The 16,217-nt window shown below is 40.4% G+C and overlaps 1 protein-coding gene across 4 annotated transcripts in view; it reads right to left on the bottom strand.

Moving 5' to 3' along the window:
* The window catches only part of CALD1 (caldesmon 1), a 187,712-nt gene that overhangs the window by 54,790 nt on the left and 116,705 nt on the right, over window positions 1-16,217 (bottom strand). The window lies entirely within an intron of this gene.

Here is a 16,217-nt window from a genome sequence, read left to right as displayed (position 1 = left end):
AGAAAGTAGAAATGCAAACAAAGTAATTTAAATGGAGGCACCATCGGTTCCTGTGATTTCACATGCTTGGCTCTCATACCTCTTCGAGCCCGCATATGCGAGTAAACTGAAACAGCTTACTGTGCAGTCCTGCAGCCATTCCACCCCAGGCCGTGATCTTGTTAAACCCCACAAATTACAGGGGTGGGTGTGGATGGATTAATTCTCCAAAGGGAAATCTGTCCTGTGAGCTTGCCCTTCTCTGAGAGAGCGCGAGCGGGCTCAGTAGGTGGCACTCTTCCCTTGGAGTGAGCTGAGTCAGCCCTCTTCCAGAGCCCATGGAGGATGCTGGGTGCCCAGGGAGGCACCAGCCTGGCAGCTTGCTGCTCAGAGTTTGCAAGAAATCTACGGCTGCACTTGGCACAGGGCACTGATGCTCATTTCTGTTCTGCTCAAATACTGCAGCCAATTTTATTCTTATTATTATTTTTTTTTCCCCTCCCCAGAACTGCTCTACAGTTTCCCGGAGATTACTTTTGTGAAAAAGGAAGTTTTGTGCTTTACAGATAAGTGAAGGATTCTCATGCAAGAATGTAAAGGCTAAGGTTTTTCACACACTTAGGAACAGGTTTGCAGTACTCCCAAGAAATTGCTATATTTTCATGTGCACTATCTGAAGACTCAGACCCCTGTTCCAGAATATGTTTAAAAATAAAACTTGCTTTATCCATCTTTTAGTGTATAAAATCCAGAGGAATTCTGGGCTAAAGCAAGAAAAGGTCTACACTGCTGAATGAAAATGGAGAAAAATATCAATTTTATTTCTGTGATGGTAGAGAGATCTGCAAATGAGATAAGATTACAGCAGGCAGTTCCTCTCCAATTCTTTTACCTTGTCCTCAAGTGAAGGAGGGCATGTAAGGCAATGTGAAAGTGTAGAATTCTTGTAAAATGCTAGTGAGAAGGGATGCTCCCGAGAAGACTCCTGGAAAAGGCATTTCATGACTGAGGAATTACAGAAGCAAAATTCTTCCCTCTAGAAGTGCATTAGTTAAACAGAGATTGTATCTCTGTTCTGCCAAAATATACATTTTAATCAGATGCCAGATCCAAGAGATGATGTTTGTGAAACTACAGACTGGGCTCCAAAGCAGCCCTACAGAATTCTAATGGAAGTCTGTATTTACTAATGTGTCACGGAAACATTTTTTTTTCAGGTTGAGTTGGTTCTAAACACTTTTCAATCCATTCTGGATTATTGGTGTTATTGCGCACGGCTCACAAACAAAACAGCTTCCACATGGAGTACAAATGAGAGCAAACGGCTTGTCTTCTAAAATCTTGCAGTACTTCTTCAAAGAAGAAATACTCCCTGACTGGACATGGGCCTCAGTAACCTTCTCTAGGCGGCCCAGCTTGAGAAGGGGTTGGATCAGATGGCCTCCAGGAGTCCCTCCCTATCTTGATCACTGTGATTCTGTGAGAAGTTCCAGATACTTCTTAATATCCTACTTTCCCTACTGCCATGCAGCTTCTGGCTGTGTGTGGCAAATCTGACCTATTTGGGGGGTCATTATGATCAGGAGAAGCCTTTTGTACTTGTAGGAAACCCTAGAATGGTTTTAAACTACCCTCCTTAAACTAGGACAGACAGAAGAATCCCAATTAAAATCCCAAATAACGTTTTGAATTAGAAAAGTCTGGAGGAGCATTTCCTGTCTAGTTGAATCAGTGATTTACACAGTCTATTTTTGACTTGAAGCAAGACTTCTAATACCAAATTGGGTCTTCTTGCCCACAGTTTTGATCTCTACAGCGCTACTGAGAACTGATGGCTTTTGTCTATTGAATTCTTAAACAATCATCAATGCTGACCACACAAGTGTATCCTCAACTCATGTGCCACCTTTGTCTACAAATGAAGAACTGAAGATAAATAAGGTGAGAAAAGCTCCAGTCCCAAACTGTAGCAGTCTCTCTGCCCAACTGCCTGTAGCGTTCATTTGTAAAAGGTACCCTTGTCAGTAACTGCTTGAGAAAATCTGTAGGTTCGCATACCAAGTATTGGTTTTGAATTCAACAGCACTAGTGTTGATTATTTTTTTCCATCCAGAAATTTCAGTAAGCAAGACTTATCCCATGTGCAAAGTCTCAAGACCCTGCATGCAATTCTAGACACAGTCCTGTTAAGCCTACTGCATACAGGCAATGACCATGCTGCCAAATGGGGCTGGGCTAACCTGTGCTTAGTGGCATAACATTGCACTGGTGAGTGGCCAAGATACTTCAGCTTCAGCTGTTCTCAGAGTTGTGCTCATCGTTTAAGTCATAAGGCCCTTCCAGCTGAGGGACATCACTGTTTTAATATGGACATTTTATAATTCAGTTTGCAATACAAAGGAGCAATCACCACAGCCAACACACGTAATACTAAGCATTCACATTCAGTTGGGTGCAGACTCAACAGCTCTGTAAGTTTACAGCAATGCTGAACTGGTTCTCCTGAAAGAGGCTGATACTGAACCAAGATTTTGCCATGCTTGCAAATGCCTTTAAAAAGAAGGGGTGGAGGAGTTCATCCTTGCACTTAATAATCACATTACATTAAAGTCAAATATAGGTTGCTTACTTTCTTCAGTAACTTAACTGAGAGGGTTACACAATCTCTTTTGTGGCCCTGAGGTGAAAATGCTGCATATGGAGCAGCAAGAGGCAAACTACCTTCCCTTAGAACATTTTGAAAATTCAAATGGGCATCTAAAGGATGAAAAATGATGGTGACAGGGCAGGCATGTCTCACAACCTGTTTTCTTTGTATGTTCTGATGTTTCTGAGATGATTACTTGCTTTAGAACACCAAGACCCCTAAGCAAGAAAACTGAAAGAAAAAAAATGTAAACACAAACAAAACTAGGGCTCTTGAAAGAAGTCATTTACGCCAATGAATTCAAGTCAAACAGCTCTGTGAGAGTTTAGGTTACAAAGAAGGGAACTGCAGGGCCTTTCATAGCTTGTCAACATTAAGTGCAGCAAAATGAGGAGGAGGAAGGAGACGTGAGAGCTTTCCAAAAGGAAATTATTACTGGAAGTTCCAGCGTCTCCTCATACTAACAATAGGAATGTCCAGAGGTCATCCAGAGAGCCACTTCACATTTTGTTTGTTATTTTTACCTTAACCATTCTTGCATGGGAGGCAGAGTTTTCAGCGGGCTGATCTCAATAACCTTTGGATCCTTTTTCTTCTGAGACTATAGAGTGTATTTAGAATCTGACAAAGGCACATGCATAGCCCAGAACATGACTTCCCATACGTAGCCTATTCCTCTCTGCATCTGTTTGTTGACAGTGGATTCTGTCTTTCACTGCTCTGCCCACTATTCTCATTCTGTATCTCAAGTACTTCCAAGTTTCTGTAGCTCTTTGTTAGTTCTTTCCCAAGTTGAGGCAGTTTTAAAACAGGAAGGCAAACAACTTACAGAAATATATCTGATTTGTTTCAGAGACAGTAAATAGCTCACCGTGCGCATCTCTCCTGTGTGCCACTAGTCTGAAATAAGTAGGTAGACTTGTAGTGATCTTTGCAAAGCTACTGGCATTTTGAAAGAGAAACAGAACTCTTGTTTTTCATGAAAATCCATTCTAATGACATCAACATCTGCTCCTTGTTTAAAGAATATTTTTAACTGTTCCCTCTCTGGGAAAAGGAAAGATGCCACAGTGTCTTTCATGTTCTCATGAAGCAGAAAAACTGCTGGCTTTTTTAAGGCCTGTTCTGAAATGCCCCAACAGTTTACTGCAGGGAACTCAGTGTATGCATCTTGCAGGGCAAAAGGGATCTGTATTCATCCTCCTCTAAGACTTCACTTTAGGACACCGGCATGTGAGCAGGGACTTAATTTAACAGATGAACAACACTTAACTCATAGGCAGTAGGTAGAGTCTGGCAACCTATACATGAGGTCTTGGAGGAAATCTCTTGAGTACTCATAAAAATAAGGCTGTGCACTTCATCATCAAATAATGCTGAATTGTCTCTTTACAGTTGTTTCTTTTCGGTCCAGTTTTAAATATCTCAAGTAATGGAGATTCTGCATTTCTCAGTGGGAAGACTTCTGCAGTCTTACAGAGTTCAGTAATAAGAAGCCATACTACAGCTATGACATCTATTTCTCCCCCCCCCTCCCCTTTTTTTTTTTCAAACCACAAGTCATAGTTATTTCTACCTGGATGCCTATGTAAACCACGGCAATGCCAGAAATTTGAATGTACTCAGTGAAATCTGCAACTAATACTTAACCTAGCCACAAGAGTAGATACATGCATTCAAATGTATACTGAAATTGGAATACGTAGTCTTGGTTTTGGGTATATGCAGGTGCAAATCATGGATGCGCATGCAAACAGGGTTTGCATGCTCACATAGACACATTACCATGTAGCTAATGACTTAGCAGACAATAGAACTGTTTGCATAAGCAGGTTCTACAGGATTGGAAACATAAACCTGAACATCAAAATGTGAGATCCTGAAGCCCCTGAAATGTTAAATACTTGCAGTAATGTACTTCCAGGTACTGAAAACCCATCTAGAGCCCACACAGCACTCAATCCTATTGGATGTCTGCTTTCCTGGAACAGGTTGGCCTTGAATAGTGCAGACAAGAGTTTTGTCTTCTGCAGAGACAAGAAGTGCATTTTCTCCATCTGTCCTCAGTTCTTGAGATATTTATATTATCCTGCTTCTCACACGAAAGAATCACTATTAACGGGTATGGCTTCAACAATAAACAAACTCAAAGACAAGAGCTAAAATGAGATTCCAAGGAAAGCTTCCTCTGTAAATTGAACCTTGATTAGAAAACCATATCTGCTGAGGTTTGCATTCCCTATCAATTACTTATGGGGCAATGCACAATTCAAAAATAAGAAGCATAATTTTTCACGGGTGTGATAGACTACTTCCACTAATGCATAGCTTTTGTTTCATGTTATGTTTCCACTGCTTTCAAATAAACACTAAGATCCAAACAACAGTCAAAGAGTAAGAGCTAGGATATAGTCACCTGGTCATTTGAATTTGTGAAATGGAGGAAACCATGTGTGAACAGTTCCCTCAAGGCTCTTTAACTTGTCCCAGTGCTCCCGCACTGTCGCTCCAGATTGACAGGCTCTGATCCCCCAGCCCTGAGCCACCCTTCAGAGGAGCCCATTTCTCTCCAGCCTCCAGCAGCAGCACAGGGCAGGGCCCCTGTTTCCCCACTCACTTCCGTGTCCATACCATTGTGCTTTACAAAGTTTCAGGGACGCCTGCCAATTCTCACAGAGATGAAAAGCAATACATTATTTTGGCTGGCAAATTTTAAAATTTGCTGCCTCTCATTTATACCTGAACTGTAGCGGGCTTGGAGCAGTAACTGCTATTAATAAATTTCAGCTTTCGCAGGGAGAAGGATAATATTCAAATCCCAGAAACTTGTGATTGGTCTTGTAGGATTTCTGCTTACAGCCACGTATTACAATGCTTGCAGAGTCCACAAAACAGAAAGCTGAAAAAGCTGTCAGTAATGTCAATACAAGACCTCTCCACCTCAACTGTTTCTGACAGTAGTTAATTTCAATAACACTTTCAACAACAGGTTGTATATAAAATTATTCACATTCTTTTTAATGTACTAACAGGCATGGTCTGAACAGTATTAATCGCTTATTAGCCACAAAAGACAGAAAAAGCCACAATGTGGTAGGTGAGATACAAGCACACAGAATAGCTGTATATCTAGCCAAGGGAATTTACAGCCTTGACTCTTCTGCTGAGTGGGGATGGGTTGACACCGATGCCTTGACAGATGTCCCAGTAAACACCAGGAAAACTGGGAGAGTTGAAACATAGGACCTGCTCACCCTTGTGTGTCACCACAATCAGTGAGAGTATCTGCTGTCTCACTTCTGTCTGAAGCCATGGTCTGAGTCCAGACTTTGGGTTTGGTCCTTCTTTGCTGGAATAGTTTATATAAATGAGTGCACAGGCAGACACACACACAGCTCTGGAAGGGGAAGTGCATTTCCTGCTGGGTCAATTTATGGAGACATTCCTGTACCAAGAGCTTCTGTCTTATTATTCTCTAAATTTTACTGGTGAACAACATCCAAGCCCTGGTCCAGATCTCAGCTTCACAAACAACCCAATAAACTCTGCTAGCAAATCTATCCACTGAAGCCATCGACTGTTCAACAACTTATGCTACTTGAACAGCTCAGAGGCATTCAAAATGAAAAACCTAGACTCAGAATGTTCAGCCTGGGCCTTCCTTGTCCCTGAACTTAGCTTAAATGTATGAAGTTGGAGCCTCAGATCAGGACTGTGCTTCATGCAGATTAATGTTCAGTTAAATTCCTGGCTAGATGGCTTGTTCGTTTTTAATATCTGGTAATGGCCCTTAGGTGTTTTGGAATGGACTTTATTTCACTAGCTGCACGGGGATTACCGACTAACCGGATGCTCCCAGGAACCCTCAGAGAGCAAACAGTGTCAGTTTATTTAATAACTTTCAAAGTGAAACTAAAATCTTGTCCAAATCATGTCTCCTCTGATTTAATTAAAACGCACCACACATACTACACTGCTCTGTTAATCATTAACAAAGTTAATTGAAGACAGAAGATGCGTCTTGTCTTTTCTTTCATTCAAAAGCCTCCAGCCAGTGGAAAACTTCAAAAAACATTCCCAAAAAAGACCAGTACAGTATGATTTTTGTTAGAATGGCCAATACGTCAGTATGGTTTTTTCCCCTTCTTCTGTATTTCTGACTTCTATAGGAATGTTAAATGGGAGGGTTTTTTTTCCCCTTGCTTGGCAAAATACCTTTCCCAAATTTTCTAAATATTGCCTGGTATTTGCGTCAATATGACAGTCATTGGGTTTGACAGGAATCAGATTGCTAAATCCACACAAAAATGCTTTGGAAATTAGGGGCTAGTTATACATTAAATTTCATTCAAATCTGCTTCAGCAAACTGGCAAGGAGTGGATCTGAACAATTTCTGTTATCCATTCAGTGCTGTGGTTCACAAGAGGTTTCTCCAGCACACTAACCTCGAGGCCAACTTTTAGACTGACTCACACACAACTCCTGCTGCCTGATAAACCTCATAAGTTCTCCTGTCCCAATCCATTTTCACTTTCCAAGGTGACCTAGCAACTCATGAAACATATTCTCCCAGTGCAGCAAGCCTTTCCATCTTCTTCCAGGAAGGAATCAAATAGGAAATGAAACAGTGTTAGAAGTACAACACTTTGTGGACTATTCAAGAAACAAAATACATCCAGCATCTATCTTTCCAACAATTCTCCTTTTTTTGGAGGAGGTGAGTAAAAAAAATCGCTTCATTCTTTACTGTCTTCAGGTCTTAGGAAACCTAAACAAAAGCTTCCAGTCTCATTGGTACAGTTGTTATCTAATGGGATTTCCCTCTTGAAAGCAACAAAGGGTCAAGGCTGAACACTTCCACAAGGCCTGTCATATCAGGTCAGGATAGCACTCCGTCAAGGCTGGATTCTTGCCTCCAGCTCATGCCTCATGTTTTAGAGGAAAGCAGTGGGAAGAGAAAAGAAGGCAAATAACACTGCACCTGGCCCACTGAGCAAAGCTCTCCCTACACAGCAAAATTCCTCTGTGCCTCCTGCAGGCAGGCAGCTGGGGCTCTGCCACATGCACTCCAGCATCTTTGAAAATTAAAAAAAAAAAAAAAAACTAATTTGTTGCAGTGTAATACACATAAAAGGGCCCAAGCAGCTAAAGTGAAATCATCATAATGTTCACTATTTGCATCACAGCATGCGCATCAGGACATAATGATCTGGGGCCTTAAATAAGTCCAGTATAATAAAAGACCAAGTGTATTTTCCTCAGCACCACCCATCATGTCATTACCAGTCAACACCACAGATGAGAAATCCTGCATAACAGACCTAAATGCTTTAGCATCTGAGCAGTTTGCCAGTCAGGTAGCAGAGTATGAGGAAAGCCACACAGCTCCGATCTACTCAGTCCACTGGAGCCTCCAACATGTGTACATGGCATTGGCTTCCCCCAGCAGCATAAAATGGTGAGCCACACAATAGGCAGGCCCACATGAAGGAAGAAGAGGGGCTGCTGTAATCCCTCGTGCTCTACAGGACTTGTTTTCTTAATTTTCTATGTCTGTTTTGGTTCTCATTTGTAAAAATTTTATAAGTTAAGGCATCCATGAAGAAATGCATTTGTAAGCAAACATCTGGGCGGTACTCTGAAAGCAGAGGTAGTCTCAATTCTTTACCACTGCTTACAGACTTAGGCAAGCTTCTCCTCCGATCCAGTGCCAGCAGTTGAGGTCTGAAGCAGCACTGTGCAGGTAACAGGCAAAGTCCCCCATCTGCAGGAATGCAGTGTGAGCATGTTTCCCCGATACAGCAGAGTCACATTTCCTCCTTCAAAATCTAACCATCAACTCAACACTCAAGAGATCTGTTGAAATTAAGGTAATATGATGAGGGTAACCTTGGAAACACCCAATCCACAATGGGGTGACAGCATCCCCACCTCTTCTCTTCAGTGGGCGTTACACATGAGCTTGCCACATGCCTAGGTAAGCATCCAAGCAGTTTTTCAGGAAGCTAGGTAACAGCATGAGAAAAGCCTCAGAGATCTGAGAGTAGGGAAAACAAATGTGTTCTTCTGTGTTTGTGACGCTTGTAGCACAGCAAAGTTTTTTGCTACAAGAAAGTGGAAAAAGGGCCTCAACCTCAACTGTTCCTTCACTAGACAACACAAAACATTTCCCCTTTGCTACTACTGTATCCAAGGAAGCCCCTGGCAGTCCCTGCTGGATGGGACAGTCTTAGATCCTATGCAATCTGCCACTAACCTGTACTCTCCCTTTCCCATTCCGTTCCTGATATTAAGATTGAAAAATTGTCTAGAAGTGACAAAATTAATTTAACATTTTCCCAAAAAGAGCAGACAAACTTGTCTTCAAGGAGATTTCAGTAACAGCTATCGAAAGTTCTTGGTAGCAAATTCAGGAGTACAACTTGCCAAGATAAATGTCAGTCACTGGCCACAAAGAAAATTCATGATCATTTGCTAATGGCAAACCTTCCTCCAGATCTGAAAAAAGCTGCAACCTTGTTTCTAGAGCTGTAGCTATAACCTCACAGTGATGTTTTCGTGCACTGAGAGATGGCTTCAGAACATCACGTTTTATGAATAAACTTTATGGGATGGGAAGGATTCCAGAAGCTCCTTTTCCATGGGCTCTTATGGGATTTAGATGTTCTGCAGGGATTAATGCACATGCAGTACTATAACCTTCTTTCTGAAATGAGTAATTATAGTAGGAACATACCCTTCCCGTCTAAACAACGTCCGTTCTGAAAGTGAACATTTTCTGTCACTCCAGAGTGCAGACAACTGGAAACAAACCAGTTCTTAGAGTACCATCTTTGCATTTACAAAGGGACAAAACTTCAGTTTTAAATACATCTGAGCTGGTGCCAATGTTCCAAACAAAAAAACATCTTCATCAAAATGAGAAAAAAATAGATGAATTGACAATCCTGTGCTTTTTCAAAAAAATCTTGAAACAAGCTTGACTGACACTTAAAGGTTTTTATAGAGAGATGATTGCCAAATTTTACTAAAATGGCCACTAGAAATTTTAACTCTCTAAAACTCTTGAGAACGATTAAAATCATATTTCCACTAAACATTTCAGGAGAATGTGAAAGAGAGAAATCGGAAGTATTTTCTGAAACTTGGCAGAGTTTCAAATACCTCTAATACTTGAGGACAATCTTTTTTCACAAAAAAGGTTTGCAGAATTTCCATCAACATTAATTCATTTGCTCTGAAACTGCTGTGAAATTCTGATCTTAAAACCAAAGGAAGACTACAGGAGTTGGTCAAACAGAAAGCAGAAAATCCCATCAGCTTCAAATGCCAAGCTAGAGCCTGAAAGTCAAATTGAAGCATTAAGCTGAATTCATCACACTCTGCCGACAAGATAACCAACTATTGATAAGATATCCTGTGATAAAACTTAGATCTTTTTTAATGTTGAATCTCTTGAAAAGACTGTTTCAGACTCTAATAAACTAGACGTTATCTCAGGAAGGGCTTCTAAAGCCTCCAAAGTGCTCTGAAACCAATCAAGGATCTTTGGGCTTTCACAATGTGTTTAGAAAAAGGTAGGGGAGCCAAGATACATACTACTGATATGCTCATTAAAACCACGAAGGACACCGATACTCATGCAAAGTACACTGCATAATCAAAGCCAAACAGCTCTTGGGTGGGTGCTTAATGGGTTCTTGCCTTGGCACAGGTATCAGAACAGGAAAGTAGCTCCTTCTTCACCCTGTGTGGCTCTGCTCCGGCTCTGGCAGCCTGCCTGAGGTAGTCATACTAGCAGATGCTGTGCAAAGGATACCCTGCTCCCTTCCTCCTTACTCACCATGCATCCCAGCCACCCTTCTGTATGTGCAAGGAGGATCTGGCAGTGGCACATGCAGCCCAAGGGGCAGGAAAACAGCACGTCAAGCCCTCACAGGGGAAGTACAGCATTTATGCAGCCAAAACAAAAGGGAAATGTGCAGCTGTGTGGGCTTCTTTTGCAACTGTGTGGCCTTGAACCTGCCCTGGTGGAGTCATAGGGGTTGGAAGGGACCAACAGCAGGTTCTACTTCTTGCAAACACCATCATGGGCAAAGATTCCTTCCGCATGACTTATTAGGATTTAAATGAACAACAGCCACACCAGGGATCCTATAAAAAAAAACAAGTGGCCCGAGCTAGATTTGAATCCAAATAATAGTAAACAGCAGACATTTTGGGAGAGAATGCAAGAAATTACAAAAAAAAAAAAGAAACTTCATGTGATCCTTCACCAGTATTTTCTTCCTATCAGAATTATTTAAACGTGTTCCTCTTAAACACAATGACTTCCCAAAACCCAGCTTTGTCCACATTTTTATATTTGAATCCCAAATACATTTTTTGAAAATGCAATTCTCAAAAAAAAAAACCTTAGACAATATACCTCTCAAATAACCCAATCAAAGGATGTGGTATTTTCTTTCTCCATTCTTTCTTAGGAGGGAAAATATGAACTATAATAATTCCCAGACTGAAGAATATTTTTATATTTACATTGTTATAATTTACAAAATCAAAATAGGAATGCTTTTTGAAACATTATAATCTTTTCTGTGTTTTATTTTTAAATTATTTTTCTCTAAAATCTTTCTGGAAAAAAGAGTCATCTCTGTTAAGTTGTGGCATTCAAAATTTCAGGGATACAAAATTCTTCAGAGAAAGTCAAGGGAAATTGATTCATCTTTGAAGATAAACTTGATCCTTGACTGTGACCTGGCTACTCATGATGCACATGACAAAGCTGAAGAGGTTAAATGTGATCCTCAGAGGAGTACGGTGCATTTTTGTTTTTAGAAACTCTACATTTAATTGAAATGAGAGATAAAGAAAACGATCCTTTGATGAACAGGGACTGGCTTTAGGCATTTTCTTATCAAGATGGCCATGTTCAGAACCCACCCACCAACATACCAGAAACCACAGTTGGCAAAGGCTACGTGCAAAGGCATTTCCTGAGTTCTGACTTTCTAGCTGAGGGCCAGATGCTTCATGATCCTCCCTTAAAAGCACAGTTAAAGAAGTGGGTGTACAGAGCCTTGCCCAATCTTGCACGCTCTATGTAAAGACCAGGCAGTATCCCAACCACATGCTCAACATCAAAGTGGCAGTGGTCCACTGCTATGTTCTCAGGAGTTCCCTGTTCCAGTGAAGAGTGGACCAATAGACTACATTTTTACCCCATCATATTATAAGCTACCGTTTACAACCTAAACCTGCTAAATTAAGTAGTGATTACTGTGGTCCCCACCTGTACAATGTACCAAATTTTCACAATGAAAGGAAGAGCAAACATTATTATAAAAAGTAAACAGCAGCTGAAGGGCCTAGAGGTAGCATTGCAGTTTACTTCCAACCTGTACTATACACTACCTACACCACTTCCAACAAGTTACTTCCAGCTTTCTCTCCTATTATCTCTAGTATATAATACGATAATTACCTGTGTGAAATTCTCCAAAAGCACTTACCTCCCTGAGAAGTGAAAGCCTTCTAGTAGGAATTAGAGGCCTTATAAAAAGGCTGTCCAAAACTTTCTACAGGCAAAAAAAAATTGGTAGTTATTAAAAAAAAAAAAAAATCAGCCCCTGCCCTACACAACAACCGAAGCAAGAATAGGCTAGCAATTTTGAGCTTGCTGATACTGAGTAAGGAAGGGTAGCTTTTAAACAGAGGTAAAAATAGACTAAGCTCAAGTGCAGTTTGCATGTAAAACTATTAGGCAGATCAGAAACAATTCCATAGCATGACTGGCTAGAGACATAACATGCTCTTTGCACACACATGTACATGATTCATGCTTATAATACCATCCCATGTACACTGGATCCATATTACTCAGTGTCAATCTGCAGTATGCCATTGTACATGTCTGTCTACAAATATAAAGCACAGAGTGAAGGAGAAAAGCATGTTATGGTTAAGAGTACAGCTTCAACAAGCTAAAATCAGATTCCTAGAGCATCCGTAATTCTGCTGTCTTGAGCTTGCGCATTACAGTCCTTCGTGATCTGGTGAACCCAGATGTAAGCAGTGTGATGGACAAGGAAGAATTAAAATAATGGAAATTCATTGCCACAGACCTTTTCTCTGTACACTGTCTTTCTACGGCAGTGTCTTGTAGGGCAGTTCTTTCACAGAAATTACCCTAAATCAACAGCATTTTTCTGCAAGACAACAGTGGGATCAGAAAACGATCCATCTACAGTAGCAGACGGATCTTCTTAAGGGAAAGACTAAAAAATGATTTAACACTATAATTAATTTCCTAGTAAGATAACTAGGAACTCTGCGTGTGAAAAGCCATCATTTGGTCCCATCTTTTGAATCCATCTAAATGCCAAATCTTGGCTGCATATGGTCAAAGTCAAGCAGAGGACTCTACAGGCAATTTCCTGCATTGAATAGGTGACTTAAGCATTACTTGAGGGTCCTCAGCTCTAGTAATTGTGCAGCTGAAGCAGGATTAAAACAGACAGGACCAAGATCTAAACAAGAAGCATAATCAGACATATCTTTGGTACCATATGCTAAGAACCTCTCCATCAGCCTTCTCATAAGAGACTGAGGCATGTCATATGAATTCAGAAAATTATTTTCAGCAAATTCAGCCTTATTCTTTACAATTAGGCTAAAGATTCAGTTGTATTTAAAACTCTCTGTTTTATTTTTCTTCACTTGTGAACAGCTTTCTTACAAATCTAGGTTGGAAAAAGAAGTTGCCTGAGTAAATCAAAGCAAATTACTATCTATCCCTTGCTATATGGCGTGCCTCTTCTCCAAAATTGTATGGGTGATGGCAATTCTAATCCACCTTTCTGCAAAGTGACGGTAGGCTGCCTGTAAAACGTCATGCCCTATTCCTACATGTGCACTTCTGTATCTGACAACAGCCTCCTTCATGAAGAACATACCTAGTGCAGGTAAAACAACAACAACTAATTGTCTCACAACACACAATATTTATTTGGACTGTTTGCTAGATGGAGAAATTTATGATGATAAAATGTTAGGGTACCTTCCCATCCCATCCTCACACCCCCATACACATTGTTTCACCTGAAGCTGGATGATAAATGTACCCAGAACAAATATTCTGGGAAGTGCACTCAAACCTGTCATCTCAAATTGATGGCTGTGTTCATTCCCTTTCTTGTAACTGCACCAGAAAGGAGACAATCATCTGTGACAACCACAGCTCTGTTGACAATACACAAAGCTGAGCAGAGACCACTATGCTTTCCCCCTTGTCATTTTGGTTCTCTTTTTGGCTAAAGGACTAGCCAGACAAACAGAACAGTTTATGATGGACAGGGAGATCTTGTTTTAACCTTGTTTTTTGCCAACATCTGCCCTATACTGATTTTGGTTCCAGACATATTATAGCACGGGAGAAAAAGAAAAAGAAAAAAAAGGGGAAAAAAAAAAAAAAGAAGCAAGAGTTAAACAAAGATTCTTTAAGTACTTAGCAAAACATTTGGATTCAGGCTCTCAGCCGTGCCCTTTAAAGCCATTATTTTAAAAATATTTATGCAGCAGAAGCATTTCTCCTACGCATAAAAAATACTGAAAAACAGGAAAAGGAAATCAATGCTTCCTTCGAAATTAACCATTATTGGTATAGTCTTTAGTCTGTTACTGTGATACTCTACTGTGCCTTTACCTTTATCTGTATTTATAAGATTCTGTCTTGAATTTTGAAGTTACGAGCTATCCAAAAGTTTCAAAGGGAGAATAAAGACAAGCACTATCACTGATGTAAAACATTTTTAAAATAACTTTTAAATTACCATCAAATTACACTGAACATTTGAATCAAAAAAGTGTAGTCATCTAGATAATATTTTCATAATTTAACACAGAATTTTAAGAAATTTGAAATCTCTCACCTGTGCACTCAGATGGCACAGATGTCATCAATACAGACCACTCAGCAAGGTTTCTTTTGCTTTGTCAGTGTTTCTACTCTATCAGCTTCCATCCATCTCACATGCAATCACCTTACTGTACTACAGAGAAGACTCTCCACACCCCTTCTGGCATATCCATGCAGTGCTAGAAATCGTATGACCCCTATACTTCCATTAGTGGAATTAAAACCGCGACAAGTTTGATGAAAACAGGCTGAACAGACTAAAACTTAACTATGACCTTCTGCAGATTTCCTGCAGAAATGCAAGGGGACATTGCAAACCTACTCAGGCTCCAATGCAGTAAAGCTCTTCAAAACCCCGCTTAAATCCTGTGGACAGCCATTCAAGTGCTGTAGCCCACGTAAGTCAGCTGGAAGCTGCCACAGAAATTTTGAAGTCATTCTTAACTAAGGAAAGTGTGGTGATGATATCGTCATTTCACAACACGCTGCAATCCAAAGATGCACATGTCTACTGCTATTAAAATGCTGGTATTTTTACAAGAGTAAAAGGCTGTTTGGATTAGGAGCAGCAGTGGAACACTTCTAGCAGACTTCTAGACTGTGCTGAAGGGACCACTGCCAACATGGTGTGCATGGAATGAAAAGGATTGCAGAGATAACTCCTCAAGCTATTACAGCTCATCCTAAAGAGACAACACTGTCCATTAAAATACTTTGTTTTCCCCCTACAGACTGGGCACAGGAGAATATCTGTAACACAGATTCTTCCCCACGTGTTAAATCAACCATTACTTGCCCTAATTGCTCCTAAAAACTCTAAAGAGAAGATCTGATGATGCACTAGCTATATTTTGTAATCTTCTATGTGTCTGCTTAAGTGTCCTTCAGTGAACTGCTATACATGAATGTCCCTGAGAAAGATCAAGCCAAATGTAATCGTTTTGCAGCTTCATTGATAACAGTGTCCCCATTCAATCATGTCCTGCATTCAGTTCATGGAAGGTAGCCCATACGCAGCAGATGAGTGGATATGACTCTTTGTTTGAAATGTATTTTTCAATTCTGAAGACGGAGTTGTGTCCTCTTGTCCAGAGAACCATGTCTCACCTGAACAGGAGGTCCCTTTAGCAACAGGTTTGTCTTTCACTTAAACCACTAAATTTGTTGTCCTGACATTCTCTGTAAATAGTCACAACCTTGCAACTTTCAAAGACAGAACACATTCCCAGACTCTGTATAGAGGAGAAAGACTACTAGATATAGAAAAATATGAACAAAATGACACATTTTACAGCTAGTGAGGTAGTCAGTTTGATGGCTTTCCTCTAGGTTACCATTCCTCCCCCATCAGTCAAGTCACATTAAAGCTTTTATTCTGACATAACTCCTGATATAGAAGCTGAAAACTATAGATGTAGGACTGGGCTGCTGAGACAGTGGGGAGGAATTAGAGGGAGCACATGAAATGAAGGCACAGAAACATCTTAGAAGACCCTATGCCCTATACACTTCTAGATATGCTACTTTTTAATTTCATGCTACTTTGGTTTAAAAGTCCCTAAGAATGCATGCAAACAGCAATATTAAAGAAATTTTGTAGTTACAATATTGTCTCTCGCCTTAAAACAACATGCCTTTTGCTTCCATCTCGCGAGTAAAAAAAATGAAGATAC

Source organism: Numida meleagris, chromosome 1 (assembly GCF_002078875.1).
Source record: "Numida meleagris isolate 19003 breed g44 Domestic line chromosome 1, NumMel1.0, whole genome shotgun sequence".
Classification (NCBI taxonomy): Eukaryota; Metazoa; Chordata; class Aves; order Galliformes; family Numididae; genus Numida; species Numida meleagris.
The sequence above is the reverse complement of the archived record's forward strand: the minus strand, read 5'-3'. Positions and strand labels throughout refer to the sequence as shown.